At 40.4% G+C, this 13893-nt stretch overlaps 1 long non-coding RNA gene across 3 annotated transcripts in view; it reads left to right on the top strand.

Moving 5' to 3' along the window:
- The first annotated feature begins 3915 nt into the window (after window positions 1-3915).
- The window catches only part of LOC148889979 (uncharacterized), a 52671-nt gene continuing 42693 nt past the window's right edge, over window positions 3916-13893 (top strand). For all 3 annotated transcript variants that reach the window (XR_016116676.1, XR_016116677.1, XR_016116675.1), the window contains exons 1-4: window positions 3916-4005; window positions 4201-4296; window positions 11402-11512; window positions 12637-12761. This is a non-coding gene — a long non-coding RNA (uncharacterized LOC148889979). The remainder of the gene's footprint in view (window positions 4006-4200; window positions 4297-11401; window positions 11513-12636; window positions 12762-13893) is intronic.

Here is a 13893-nt window from a genome sequence, read left to right as displayed (position 1 = left end):
CTTCCTGTCCCTCTGTTTTAATGGGCACAGCCCCTTGCAGCATGCTGTTTATTGATAGCTGCAGGGCTCTAATCAGATTGCAGCACACTGCCCTTTGCAGTCGTTTAAGGGCTAATTATCGGCTTTGAGGGAGGGATCTCTGGGATTCTTTCCCTTTGACTATAAGTCCATTAAAAATGATGGTGAGGACAAAAAGGGGAGGGGCGAGGCTCAACCCAGGTTTGACATTAGCTTACCTGCTATACTCTCTTGTGCAGTAAACACATTTAATGTCATTATTTGGACGAATAACATGTTGCATTTGCAGGGAAAATGAGTTCAATTTGAATTGGACAGTGTCATTTTGACACTGGTACGTTTAACAATGAATTCTTTGTAAAATTTTTTTTATAAGAAATGGATGTTGAAATGTATTGTGAAAACGTGTACTTCGACATACAGGCTGCAACAGGTATCACTATATGTAAATGGCATCCAGAATCCTGTCAATGTGAAGTAATAATTTTACAAAGTATGCATCATGCTGTTTTTTGTTTTGTTTTGCATTTCACATGTCTATAAAAGGAGTAGAAACATCAGAATCATGCCGACTGTGACTATTCGACCACGATCGTGACCATTTCTGAAACCGCCATGCATTGAAATTCATCACTGACTATTTATGAGTTGTGGTCGAGCCAGATTTAGCTTTTATTTCATGCCACTTTTGATTTGGGCTGTGCAGTTTTTTATTTAAAATGGACTAAATACATTTCCTAAATATTAAGTTGGATGCATTTTTGTTGTAATTTTTGGGGAAATTTTCCTTTCAGCATTGTCTGTAGAAAAGCGTCTGCATTCTCACTAATTGCCAAGTCTAAACAATCTGTCACGATTTGTCAGTCACCCTAATGGGCAGACAAGTTATGTTGTTCTTAGGCGCCAGCAGGCCTGATCAAAGCGTTCGACTCAGCGAGACGCGTTCAAGTCGCTCAGAGAGAGCAGCGCCTCCTCCCACTCCTCCTCCTCCTCATCTCCATCTTTCTCTTTTCTCCTCCTCCTCACACCAAGGGACACTGAGCCATTCAGGCTGAAAAATTAGCCTTTTCTCAGCCCATCGCACGCCACTTGAATCTATTCAAATACGTGTCATATAGAGTGGAGGAAGAAAAAAAAACAAGTTTCCCAAAAGAGGCGTTGTGGTTTTTGGGAACAAGGGACACGAAGGGTGATTCTGATTATATCACGCAATATCCAGTACGTGTAAACTGCATACGTGCGTAATGGTGGCGCATGGGTGCAAGCGTCTTGTGTGCTCGTTTGGGGAATGTAGGCCTGCACGTCGCGATCGCTGAAACTGTATTTAACGTGCCGATGCATTATGACACCATGACTGCATGGGAATCAGTGAAATGCCGCATCAAATGACGCTACGCGTAAAAACAGTACAGTGACGTGGAAATTGCACACACTTGAACCATTTTTTTTTGCTTTTAGTTGTTTTTTTCCCCTGCTTGTATGCAGCTATACCACATCCGCGTGTGTCGAATCGCTTATTTAATTCCCCCATAACGTGAGTCGTGGAGCAACCCTTTTTAAGCCTGCATGTGGGCTCCCACGGCCGCGACTGAAAGCTTTTTTTTAGCTTCAAGGAGTGTGCGTAAAAAAACTAAGCAGAGAACGCATTCGAGTGTTGACTAGGAGGAAAGACAAGACAATAATTAGAATTCATGTTTTTTATTAATACTTATTTTTTTTTTTCAAAATTATCGTTTAAGAATACAAAGGAGGTTCGTAAACAACTGTTGCTGACAATGAACATTTACCAAACCGCGGTTCTTCAAGAAGCCATCCTTCCAGGGAGGCGTAATAGCATTTTAGTTAAATCCTCGGCGGCAACACGCGAGGGAGAAAACAACTGTAAGGCTCATCAGGCTTTTATTTGACTTTAAAAACGGGCTTTGATTTCCAGTCAAGAGGCAGGGCTCCTTCACAAAGGCCCATTGTTGCTTCCCCTCCGAGTTGTCTTAAGCCCCTTTTCATGCAGCCGCTGTCGGTGCGCACTAGAAAGAGGCAACCTCGGCCCTCAAAGGGCATCCGCGGGCTAAATGTTTGCACTTGGTGCGAGCCAAAGGCTTCCTTGCGAACACAATGACTCGGGCCCCCGCAGTCCACCGGCCCCCACCGCTCGCATTGATGGAACAAACCGCGACTACGCCAGAGGCAATTGCGTCTATCTGCTCGCTGCAGGATGAATCTTTTCATTCACTTGATTTAATGACACAGCAAAAACTCACATCGTATTTGAAAAACGACTACTGTTGCTGTCATTTAAAACCAAAGTAAACCACAATTCTAATTTAATTACACTAACGCTTTCTTTAACATCTTCCCGATGCACACAGACGGGATCTTTCTTGAATAAAACGATGCAGTTGCCATTTCTGCGATTCCGTGTAATTATTTTTTTCGTCATGTGTGAGTGACAAGGTTATCTTGGAGTATAAGTGTAAAACGAAATTAAAAAAAACAATAAAAGATAAAGAATGAAAACTTGAAGAAAAAGACGAAGAAGAAAACGAGAAGAAGAAAACGAAAAAAGACGACGAAGAAGAAAAAGTGGTAGAAGAAGAAAATTTTATTTTTGGCAATATCGTCGTTTCTCGACAGGCTGGTCATGTGCACATTTTATTTTTAACTTGAAATGTATTAATTAAAAACGCCATTTTAAGGAAAACTGTAATTTTTGCTAATTTATCACACCAGAGAAAGCTATTCAAAATAAAATAATCATTTTCTTTTCACATTGATGACAAAGATAACTAAGCAATGAATTGTGTAATTATTGTAATTATTATGATCGTAAATTGTCACAAAATAAAATGTTCATGCATAAAATGGATCATTTCTATGCACGCACATACGCACACACACACACACACACACACGCTACATCAACGCGCGCACACACGCACACACCTATTCTGACCTCTGCGTGACTCTCTAGAAAAATATCACGACGTGAGAGAAATTTTGGGGGGGGGGGGGGGGGGGCTTCTCTGTAAAGCGTTGAGATAAAAAAAAACGGGGGCCACATTTTCCAAGATTCCCATCATGAATTAGTTGCTGTGAATTTGAGTTATCACCCTCCCATTTGTTCGCATCATTAAACAGAAGAAGCACACCAAAATCATTTGCCCATCGCTGGCCAATAAAAAGATATAAAGACTCTTCCAAGGAGGGGGATTGATTTGATTGGACGATGATTTATGTCGATAAAAACTATCATTTGCCTGAGTGGGCTTGTTGATTAGAAATGAACCGAAATTGTGAATGAAATGCTTAATAAGCGCGTAACAAGCAATGGTTTTGGTCACACATCATTTCAGTGAACGAGAGCACAATTAAGGGAGGACACAGAGTGATGGAAGCAATGATTCACTAATAACACCATATTAATATCATAACAGGAACACAATAACAACGACTAGGTATTAATTGGTGAAATGTGACCACCCTATTTGAATTATTGAACCGAACCTGCGGATAATCACATAAATAGCTTTGGGCATTTTCATTTTAGCAGAGACATTTTTTTTAAAATATACGAGAGTATTGAATAATAAACACATGAATTTGCTGTAGTGGTTATTTATTGAGTGGGAATTGTCAGGACGAGAAGGGTGTGAGGTGAGAACCATTAAAAATATCCATAGACGTATTTGCCTTACCCTCCCTGTAACTGGCGGGTATATTTTCATTGGTTGCCATGACAACAAAAATCTAATTTATTTGGTGTTGTTGTTTTGTAAAAGTGTTTAATGTTTCTATACGAACCTATATACGTGTGTTTTCTTAAAATCGTCTTCAATACTTTGTTTTTTTATTCTCACTTCCGCTTCCGTGTCATGTGTTTCGACGTACAAGAGTAATCGCGAGAGGGACAGAACAAGTGCAACTGCTCGAGAACGGCAGTATAAAGTCTATGTAAAAGTTTATCTACTTTCGGTTAATAAGGTGCACACGGTACGTTATTAGTTTCCTTATTTACTGTATGTCTTGTCGAACTTATTGTAATGTTGTCGTTTTAATGTCGTTTAGTTTTCACGGTGTTACACGTGTTTCACAATAAACGTTGTGACATCAGTACGAAGCGTCATCCTTGACCGGGGTAGATACACTCCCGATGACGATGCCCTTCACTTTCTTTCCAACTCTTAGCCAATTTTTCCACGTGGTTGTGACCCCAGCAAAGAAAAGCAAAGCGAAGGAAGAAGTGAGAGACTGCGGCGTGGGAGGCCATTGCATACGCGGATGGTGAGCCGCTTCACATGCATGTCTTTGAGATGGAGCTGGCTCCATGTTAATCTCGCCATGTCTACAACCCAAATTGATCCAAAAGGGGGCTTCATACAGCTGTCCTGCTCCCGCCCAGAGCAACACTTTCTGTCAGTGACCCTTGACTGACTCCGGCTGCCTAATCTTTTAAACGTTAGGCAAAGTCTGAAATGATGAGAATCTGGGCTTTTTATTATGATTTTTTTATTATGATGTCAAGTATATACAATACACCGCAATAAACCTCTTTGGTTTCTAGCATGTTACCTGATGGTAAGACGGACATTAAAGGACAACGGACACCTCCGGACAAGTTGCGTCCATAATTTGTAAAATCACCCGCCCGTGACCGAGAAAGCGACACACAATGTACTTTTTTTCGTCTGAAAACACCGTGTTGATGGCGAAATTAGAAGGAAAAGTACATAAATAACGCGATGGTCAACTCCGCGTTGTGTGTCGCAGCCAATTGCGGTAACATGCATAAAGAACGTGTAAGTTTACACAAATTCCCGGCGGACAAAACAGCGCATTTCCAACGGAGCTTGTGCGCCATCTTGTGCAATTTCTGGGCGCTACATTGGAGTCCAGACGGCTCAAATTGATACGGATGGACTTCTTTAATCGATTGCAAACATTTATGCTTTCCTCTTCAGAACTATTTGAATCATATTCATAAATGGATGAGTAAGAAGTAAGCATCTTCCCCAAATCTGAACTCTCTGAAGCCATTGTTTTGATTCTGGAGCAAGGCAGTTTGTGAAGGAGTATCCCGCCGTGTCGTCACGAAGGGGGTGGAACTTTCTGAATCTGCCCAGTTCCGAGCTCATTTTGTGGCAGTTTTGGGACACTTTAAGTCATTTTTATTGGTGTTTTGCATTTGACTAAAAATATCAGCCAGCGTGTTTTGGGTATTTTAGATGCTATAAAATGTTTTTCTGATGTCAGTTAGGAAACAAAAAAATGGCGTCGGTTGTCCTTTAAGTGGGGTCCCACATGCATTATGTGGACCATGTTCTGACATGGTTGGGGACCACAAAACAGTAGTGTGCAACCCCCCCCCCCCCAACACACAAAAAAACCAAAATGAACAGATACTAAAAATATAACTTACCCTCTTTACTCTAAACCAGGTTTCAAATTGTGGTTTACATACGGTAATTTGAAATTTTGCTTCGGACATAAGCAAGCATCATGGAACTTGACATGCTTGATTTGTTTTTGTGGGCCAAATAAAATAATGCGGTGGTCCAGATTTGGCCCACGGGCCTCGACTTTGACATCTGTGCTCTCAGGTCTTTGAAACCTCCATGCCATATGTTTGTCAGACTTGTTAATGGTGAAAGGACTGGTCATTGTTTTGTGGCCCATGCACAGGTGGCCATAGTGGTCAGTTATACAATGTCCAAGTGTATGGCATGACATCATCATCACGCCGCTCCTGACGCGAAGAAAGAATCTATTTAAAAGGACAGTACGAGAATGACGTAAATGCGCTGATTCAAGGCAAAAAAAAGGGTGTTGTCAAACCCGCCTGATGCATACGCCGCAGTGAACGTACCTCATCCAGTGAGCTCACTTGAGCAATCCGAGCGTTTGCTCACACCCACCCGCATCTAACCAAAAAGTCCAAGCCTTTCCTTTGGGAGACATATTTAATTTAATTAAGGCCTGTCAGCGCTATTGATTTTGGCACTTTCAATTACGGCCCGGCGGTTTATGGGCTCCGAGGGCTGTGGATCTACTGATCTGTGATGAGAGGGGGGTTGCGGGGGGGTCCTATCAGTGCGGCAGCACATGGACGAGAAGCCTCTTTGTCTTCCTTATGGCCCTGTGCTGTCTACGGGAGACGCAGACGTATGGCCCCAGCCTCCGCCCCGTTTGCCATAATTAATCCCTCATTAGACAGCTCTTTATTGTTTAATTTGTGCACTTCATAATCAAATTGGGCAGATTAATTGCTACAGAATAAAAAAAAAACGGAGTGAAAAATAACCAATTTTTTAAATTACCTTGAGCTTTTATGGTGCGTGGGGAAATATTTTACAGCCTCAAGAATTTTCCTCGATCACTTTTTGAGTGATAAACTACTGTGGGGATGCTCTCTTTAGAGCGCGCGACTGCCAAGTGGAAGCTGATTAAAATGTTTCTTGCTGCTATATTTCCCACTTGCTGTCCTAATTGCAAAAGTCAACCTTACAAATTCTTGTGCTTATTTACTACGGTGGCCTTTTGCCTGCGCCCGTGTTAGTCACCATTCGCTGGTCAGTGCTGTAATTCAAGCGGTGATGCAAGCGTGCACGAGACTGATAAAAAAAAAAACAACCTCCCAAACAATAAAAAAAAGTGGGAGTATAAAAAAGAAAGCACATTCTCGTTACTGCTATTTATGACCTCCCACTTTTAAGTTCGTCCATGAGTGGTTTGGACCAATTGCGTCTGGTGTGACAATAAAAGTGTAACAAGCTATTTGCTTAACACATTTTTATTGCTTATATTTAAGTGACGACTAAAACGTTAGTAGCCTCTGACACTTACTAAAAAATAGCGTGTACGTTTCGCTCGGGCACCTTGTAAATTACATTCCAAGTTGGATTTTTTAAGTGGAAACAGAAATGACAACTGCGGCGACTTTTCACAGGCAGCCAAGGTGACATGCTTTGACTTTATCAGTGCAATTTTTGGAGACAAATCAATTAAATGAAGGTACTTTCTTCTTTTCGTTTATGAGCTGCATATGTGCAATGAGCATAAAAAAAAACAAGGCCGCCTGGGTGTGAGCTGCAATGAGTCACTTTTCAATTACATCATTTGAAGAGAGAATTGTTGTCAAAAGGAAGGTAATTGCGCTGACTGTCGTGTCACCGTACACCTTTGCAATTACCGCGTCACTCACCGATTAAGGCTCATTATCTTTCCGAGAGCCTAGCAGTCTACGCACACACACCAAGACACACAGTCAGATACACGTACACACACACACTCACGCACCCACACAAAATGGAGTCGCAGAAACCTTTATGCTAATTGCTAACAGGCACACAAGCGGCTAAAGTGCAATAGATGCAGCTTCTGTTGCGCGGACGGCAACGATGTGGGGGTGACTTACACAAATATGATGATTGAGTTTCACTTGATGGACGCATAAGCAGAGCGAAAAGTACATTTAGCCATGGGTCAGGCTGGTATAGGAAAAGGAGGCAGCGCGGGATTGGATGGCTGCTTGGAAAAATACCAAGCGCAAGTTGAATGGTGGAATTAGGGGCGATTCAGTGTAGGAGAGTATAACCCCCCTTTTGAGCGATCAAAAGGTGGAAAATTTGAAGGAACATTGGCTCTGATATGACTTGTTAAAGGACAACCGACATCACTTTTTTGTTTCCTAACTGACATCAGAAAAACGTTTTATAACATCTAAAATACCCAAAACACGCAGTATGATATTTTTAGTCAAATTCAAAACACCAATAAAAATGACTTAAAGTGTCCAAAATCTGCAAAAAATATAAACCCGGAAGTGGCCAGTTTCAGAAGGTCCCGCCTCCTTGTTCATGGTGTCACCCCAAGACGTCTTGCCTTGCTGGTGAATCAAAACAATGGCTTCAGATTCGGAGAATATGCTTTCTTGTTACTCATCCAGTTATGAATATTATTCAAATAGTTCTGAAGAGGAAAGCATACATGTTTGCAATCGATTAAAGAATTTATTGCGTGCCATTTTGAGGTATCTGGGGGCGGGAAATGTAGCACCAAAAAGAGGCAGAAAATGGCGACAAAGCTCCATGTAAGGAATTAATCAGCCCGTTTCCACAGGCTGATTAATTCCTTACACGGAGCTTTGTCGCCCCCTTCTGCCTCTTTTTGGTGCTACACGAAGTTTTCAGACCAAACAAAGTACAGCAAAATGCATTGACGTGATGGAAGGACTGCTACACTGTGTCCTTTTTTCAGTCAGGGGCGTTCCTTTCGTGACGTCATGTACGGACTCGTCACCAACTCAAAAACAAGACTTCCGGAATATTTAGCGCGAGTCTTAAAATGTAAAATATAGCTATATGCGGTGGAATCTTTGTAAAATACGCTCAGTAGATGTCATTTGAAGTCATGTTACAAATTATGGACACAACTTGTCCGGAGACGTCGGTTGTCCTTTAAATCCGAAGTGTGATACAATGGAATTCGCTTTGCTTCGTTCACACTCGCTATACTTTTCACATACTTTTATGGAACCAGACCAAAGTGTCCCCCTTTATACTATCAACTTCCACCCCAAACCCGCTCTCCCACTTCACCTCCAGCTGCCATATTTGGCAACACGAATCCCTTTCGTCTCGAAGGCTTCATCATATCTCCGCCATCTCTTATTCAATATTGCCGATGACTCTCTCTGTTGACACAAAGCCATGACCGGCAGCCGCAGTCCTTTTATGAGCAACTGGGACTCATTTTGTGCTTTTGATTTCAGAGTGTAACAGATTTGGTTTGGCTTGTGTTTCCAACAGGTGATTGTAATTGACTTGTTTATAAGATTCAAGTCAATAATGTGTTCAGCAGCATAAGCGAGGTATGTTATCCTTCGAGCTAATATCTTATCAGTGAATTTACTTCACATGAAATACTGGCGAAAACCAGTGTCGCTTTTGCACTGCACCAAAGAATTTATAGTCCACCAACTCTGAAAAATATTCTCATGGCTTTTAGTAACAGTAGAAACAAATCAAAAGGTGAGTTTTTGTATTGATGCTCACATAATGCTAATTGAGAGGGATAGAAGAAAAATGGTGGTGATGAGCATGCAACTGGAATTTCTGATACCCCTTTTTAAATTAATTCACCTTTCTCACAAATTATCAAATCATGAGATATTTTTATTTGTATTTTTATCTTTATCTTTATCTTTATCTTTATTTTTATTTTTATTTACATATTTATTTTTTGTTTATGTATGTATGTCTTTTTTCTTAGTTCATTTATGTATTTATTTAGTATTTATATATTTATTTATTTTTCAGTGTGTGTTTTTCTTTATTTAATTTATTTATTTGTTAGTGTTTTTATTTATTTTGCATTTATTCGTGTATGTGTTTATGTATGTATTTATGTATTTATTTCCGTATGTACAGTATTAATTTTTCATCTGTGTGGGTATTTATTTAGTTAGTTAGTTAGCCAGCTAGTTAGTTAAATAGACAGTTAGTTTGTCAGTTAGTTAGTTAGTTGTTTTGTTATTTATTTATTTATCTATTTATTTATTTGTTTGTTGGTTGGTTTGTTTGTTTATTATATTTTTGGTGAGGCTATACTGCACAGGTACCCTTTGCAATATTTTTAAAAAAATGAAATGCACAATTAAAAAAACTTAAACTAATACCGAAACAAATAAAAGCTAAAATGAAAAAAAAAAAAACACGAAACACTAATGGCTGCCTTTTAGTGTTTAACCAATGGGCTCCCACAACTCTTTGTGTTTTGCCCATGTGATTCTCGTTGTCTCAATCGTCACTTTGCTTGTACGTATTTACTTCCTTGAGTTGTGTCAGTCTCGTTTGAGTCATTGTGAGTTGTGAGTACGTACGTCTCCATGTGTCATGTTTAATTTTCTCTCACTGGTTTCTTTTGTTACTTGTGAGTTCCAGGATTTTGGTTTGGGCACTTTTCGTTTGTAATTCTCCAGTGCGCTCCTGTTTGCATTTTTGTTTAATAATACTTGGTTACTTCAAGCTGCTCCTCTCTGCCTCCCTGATTTTTTTGGGGTCCTCCAACGACTCCACCATCATGCTTAAGGTAACTCAAAAACAAAAAAAATAAGTATCTGTGATAGAAAATCCTGAGCTACTGTATTAGAACTCTGATGCCTACAATTTTATATCATCAATAATAATCGACCCATTTATTTTGAATATTTATTCATAGTTTTGGAAGATTTGTTTGTCCATAAAAAAATACGAATAAAATATATTTTTTTTAATTTAACCAGTTAGCCCATCACTGTATTGTCACCGTTTTGTGGAAATTAAATAAATAAATAAATAAATATATGAACAAATTTATGAATAAATATATGAATAAATGAATGAATAAATATATGAACAAATATAAGAATAAATATATGAATGAATAAATAAATGAACAAATATATGAATAAATATATGAATAAATGGATGAATGAATGAATATATGAATAAATATATGAATAAATAAATACATAAATAAATGAATGCATAAATAAATGAATGAATGAATATATGAATAAATATATGAATAAATACATGAGTACCTGGATGAATAAATAGATACATATGTACATAAATCGATAAATGTATATGTGCTTGAGACTCATGATCAATTTTGGTCACTTTGCTAATTAGACGAGAGTCAGGCCGCAGCGGTGTCGCCCTCGCTGTGCGGTGGAGCCACGGCGGCTGCACAAACATCTTGGAGGCCCCTGCTTCTCGTTTAATGAAACATTGCAGGGGCCCGCTCAACGTACACAGAGAGCCAGCTCGCAATCTGACAGACAGTGTCACGAGGTGGTCGGGGGGGATTAGGCCAATTATGTTTTCAGCAAAACGTTCACCAATGCCTCCTTCATCTAAAGCCCCCTTCAATGTACCCCTCCCCCAGGCCGAGACATAGAATAACAGGACAGAGATATGATTACTAATCTGCCCTCCCTCAAACCAAACACTAAAATGTTGGGATTTGTTAGTTCAGCCATCAAGAAGTGTTTCAAACCCAAGTGGGGGTCTCAGGCTATGATGGTTTAATAAGAGTTTGCCGCTTCAGATGTTTGTTTATGTTCTGATTGCGCCGCGTCAAAAAGCTTGATGCGTCTCTGAGTGCTCTCTTGTCTCACTCGGCGCTCAGCAATCTACTTTTAATCATCGTCATTTGTTGCCGGTGTGCTGCGTGGGTCGAAATCCCACAAGGGAGCTTTTAGTGATGAGCCGTCTTGGGAACTCTGCACGTCGTTCCTGCCAGTCTTTATTTAGATGCCGTTTCCGCGGCCTTGCTCATGCCCCGTTAGCCGTCCCTAATGTGATGGAGTACTTTTCTTATGGTTGCATTCTGTTCCCAAGCGCAGGTACTGCATCCAGCAGACACGGAGGGATGAAGTTTACATCTATCGACTCGCGTCGAGCTGAATAGAGAGCAAGAGGCAGGGGAATCGAGGAGAATAGAGAGAAGGCTGAAGGTACAGCTCTGATGGAGAGCATCATCCGAGGAATTAATTACCGTGCGTTGCCGTCTGACAAAATGGCTTCTGTCAGCGCCCCTAATTGTCTTTTTTTTGATTAATGTTGTTACAAAGCAAGGCTTTTTGTTGTCTTTTTAGAAATAAATCATCTTTTGTAAGAGGAGTGTGATAGCTAAAAGCACAAAAGAATAAAAATAGACCAAGTCCATTAAAGATGGCCTCTCATTTGGAATTGGAGATCTCAACGCTAGACCCGTTCTTGCCTATGGTGTCGTTAAGATTATGGATGAAAATTACGGGAAAAAAACAGCCTCTGGTTATTTAGCTATTCACTTTGCTGGGATTTCATGTAGCCAGAAAGGGATAAGTGGGTATGATTGTGAGTATGAATTGTTTTGTTTGTGTTAATGACTGCCTTTATCCTTGTCACGTTAAAGTTTGTGACCAACGGGTGGCACTGTAGGGCCCCGTCTGCCGCTGCACAGGTGTTGGTCGTTTTAATCAGGACTATCGGCACCATGGGGTCGTGTCATTATTTGTTTCACCCTGTCAGGTTTGTTTCATCTAGTCATGTTTTACTGCTGGTTTTGTTTGCTACTTTGGACCTTTCCGTTCTGATGACTCTGTTGTTTGAGATTTTGTTCCTGCCGACTTGAATACAATTTGTCAAATGTAACCTGTTGCTCCCTCTTGCTTGCTTTGTTGGGGTCCACCGCCATCACCACCACCACCTTGCAAATCGTGGCAGACATTTTTAATTGAATATTCATTTAACTTCCCGTTTTTTAACACCGTATTTGTACAGTTGAAGTTCATTTGTTGATTGTCATCGTTTTATCGTGTGTCAAACACACCATTCTCCTCCCATCTGCCTGCTTTTTTTGGGGTCCACCACTACCACCTTGCAAATCATGACAATCCAAAGCTAAATAAAGTATTTAATTTCTCCCTAGAACAGCCATCTAATTTTTAATTTTTTTACCTTATATTTTCACCTCCATGCCAACTTTGAGCTTGATACAAATGCTTCACTTCACCAGATGCGCACCGCCTGTTCGTTTCCGAGCATATGTTCCAAATTGGGCATGAAAAGATGTCTACTTGTCTGTCTTCCAATGCAGCGGGATCACCACCAAAGCGACAATGGCAGCGATAGTTTCCCGTATACAAAGCCAGCACGGCCTGCAAAGCAACAGCGTGTGAGCTGCGAGCGGGAAGATGCGGTCACACGTCTTCATTTTGGGGGGTAAGCGGATTATGATGTCTTTGAAAGAGCCGGCGTGTAAAGTGACACGCTTACGGGCGCGCTAGCTTTTCCATTTACAGTTTCAAGAGTCTTTCGCAGTGTCAATTGCGTTCTGCCTCAACCTCAAAGAGGAGTTCTTCTCCCACGAGGACCTCCTGCACCCGTGTACCCCCCGCAGCACAAAGCTATTTGGGCATAAGGAATACAATTAAATTCAGCTAAAGCGAGACTCGGGGCCTGCTCGGGTGCGGCCTAATAGGCTTAGGATCGGAAAATACATGTAATTGCGTGTTATTGGTCTGAAGTTAATCCTCCAAGCCTTGATAATAGAGTCCAGCTCAGTGAGAAAGGGTATGGCTTAAACTGCACTTGACTCTTTTGCACTTGTTCGTCTAAAACGCCTCTGAAATCACAGGTGTCAAAGTCAAGGCCCGTGGGTCAAATCTGGCCCACCACATCATTTTATTCAGTCCGTGAAAGCAAATCAAACTTGCGAAATTCTATGATGCTTGCTAAAGTCCGAACCAAAATTTCAAATCGGCCCATTTAACCACAATAACTGTCATTATTTTTTACTTCAAATTAATTGGTTACAGACGCACCCCAAATTACAAACGAGATACATTCCAAACGGCTGTTCCTAAGATTAATTCGTTTGTCAGTTCCCTCAGTGCTATATTTTGTATAGAATGTATGTTTAAGGTTCATATAAGTATGTTAAGGCTTGTATAAGTAACCTGTAATGGTTTGTACTGAAAAATAATATATGCTCAAAGATATGTACATGTACAACTGGAGAGAATACTACATACAGTAAAGTCTCGTTATATCTATCGGATATCGTTATATCGATACTATTTCTATGCACGCATGGAGAAAATTACATGCAAACAGGGTCGGATATATCGATAGTCCCGGTTATATCGATATTTTTTCGGACTCCCTTGAATATCGATATAACGAGACTTTACTGTATGTTAAAGAGAGCAAAAATGTTCATATGTACTGTTGTTCGTAACTTTGAATGTTTGTAAGTAGGGGAGTGTCTGTATTCTTTAACTCATTCACGATTTTTTTCTGGAATTGAAAACGTGACATGGAGCTCCATTCCCGACTTTGTTCGGGCTTTGGT

The sequence above is a fragment of the Hippocampus bargibanti genome, linkage group LG12, assembly GCF_051943395.1.
Source record: "Hippocampus bargibanti isolate YZ-2025 linkage group LG12, ASM5194339v1, whole genome shotgun sequence".
Classification (NCBI taxonomy): domain Eukaryota; kingdom Metazoa; phylum Chordata; class Actinopteri; order Syngnathiformes; family Syngnathidae; genus Hippocampus; species Hippocampus bargibanti.
The sequence above is the reverse complement of the archived record's forward strand: the minus strand, read 5'-3'. Positions and strand labels throughout refer to the sequence as shown.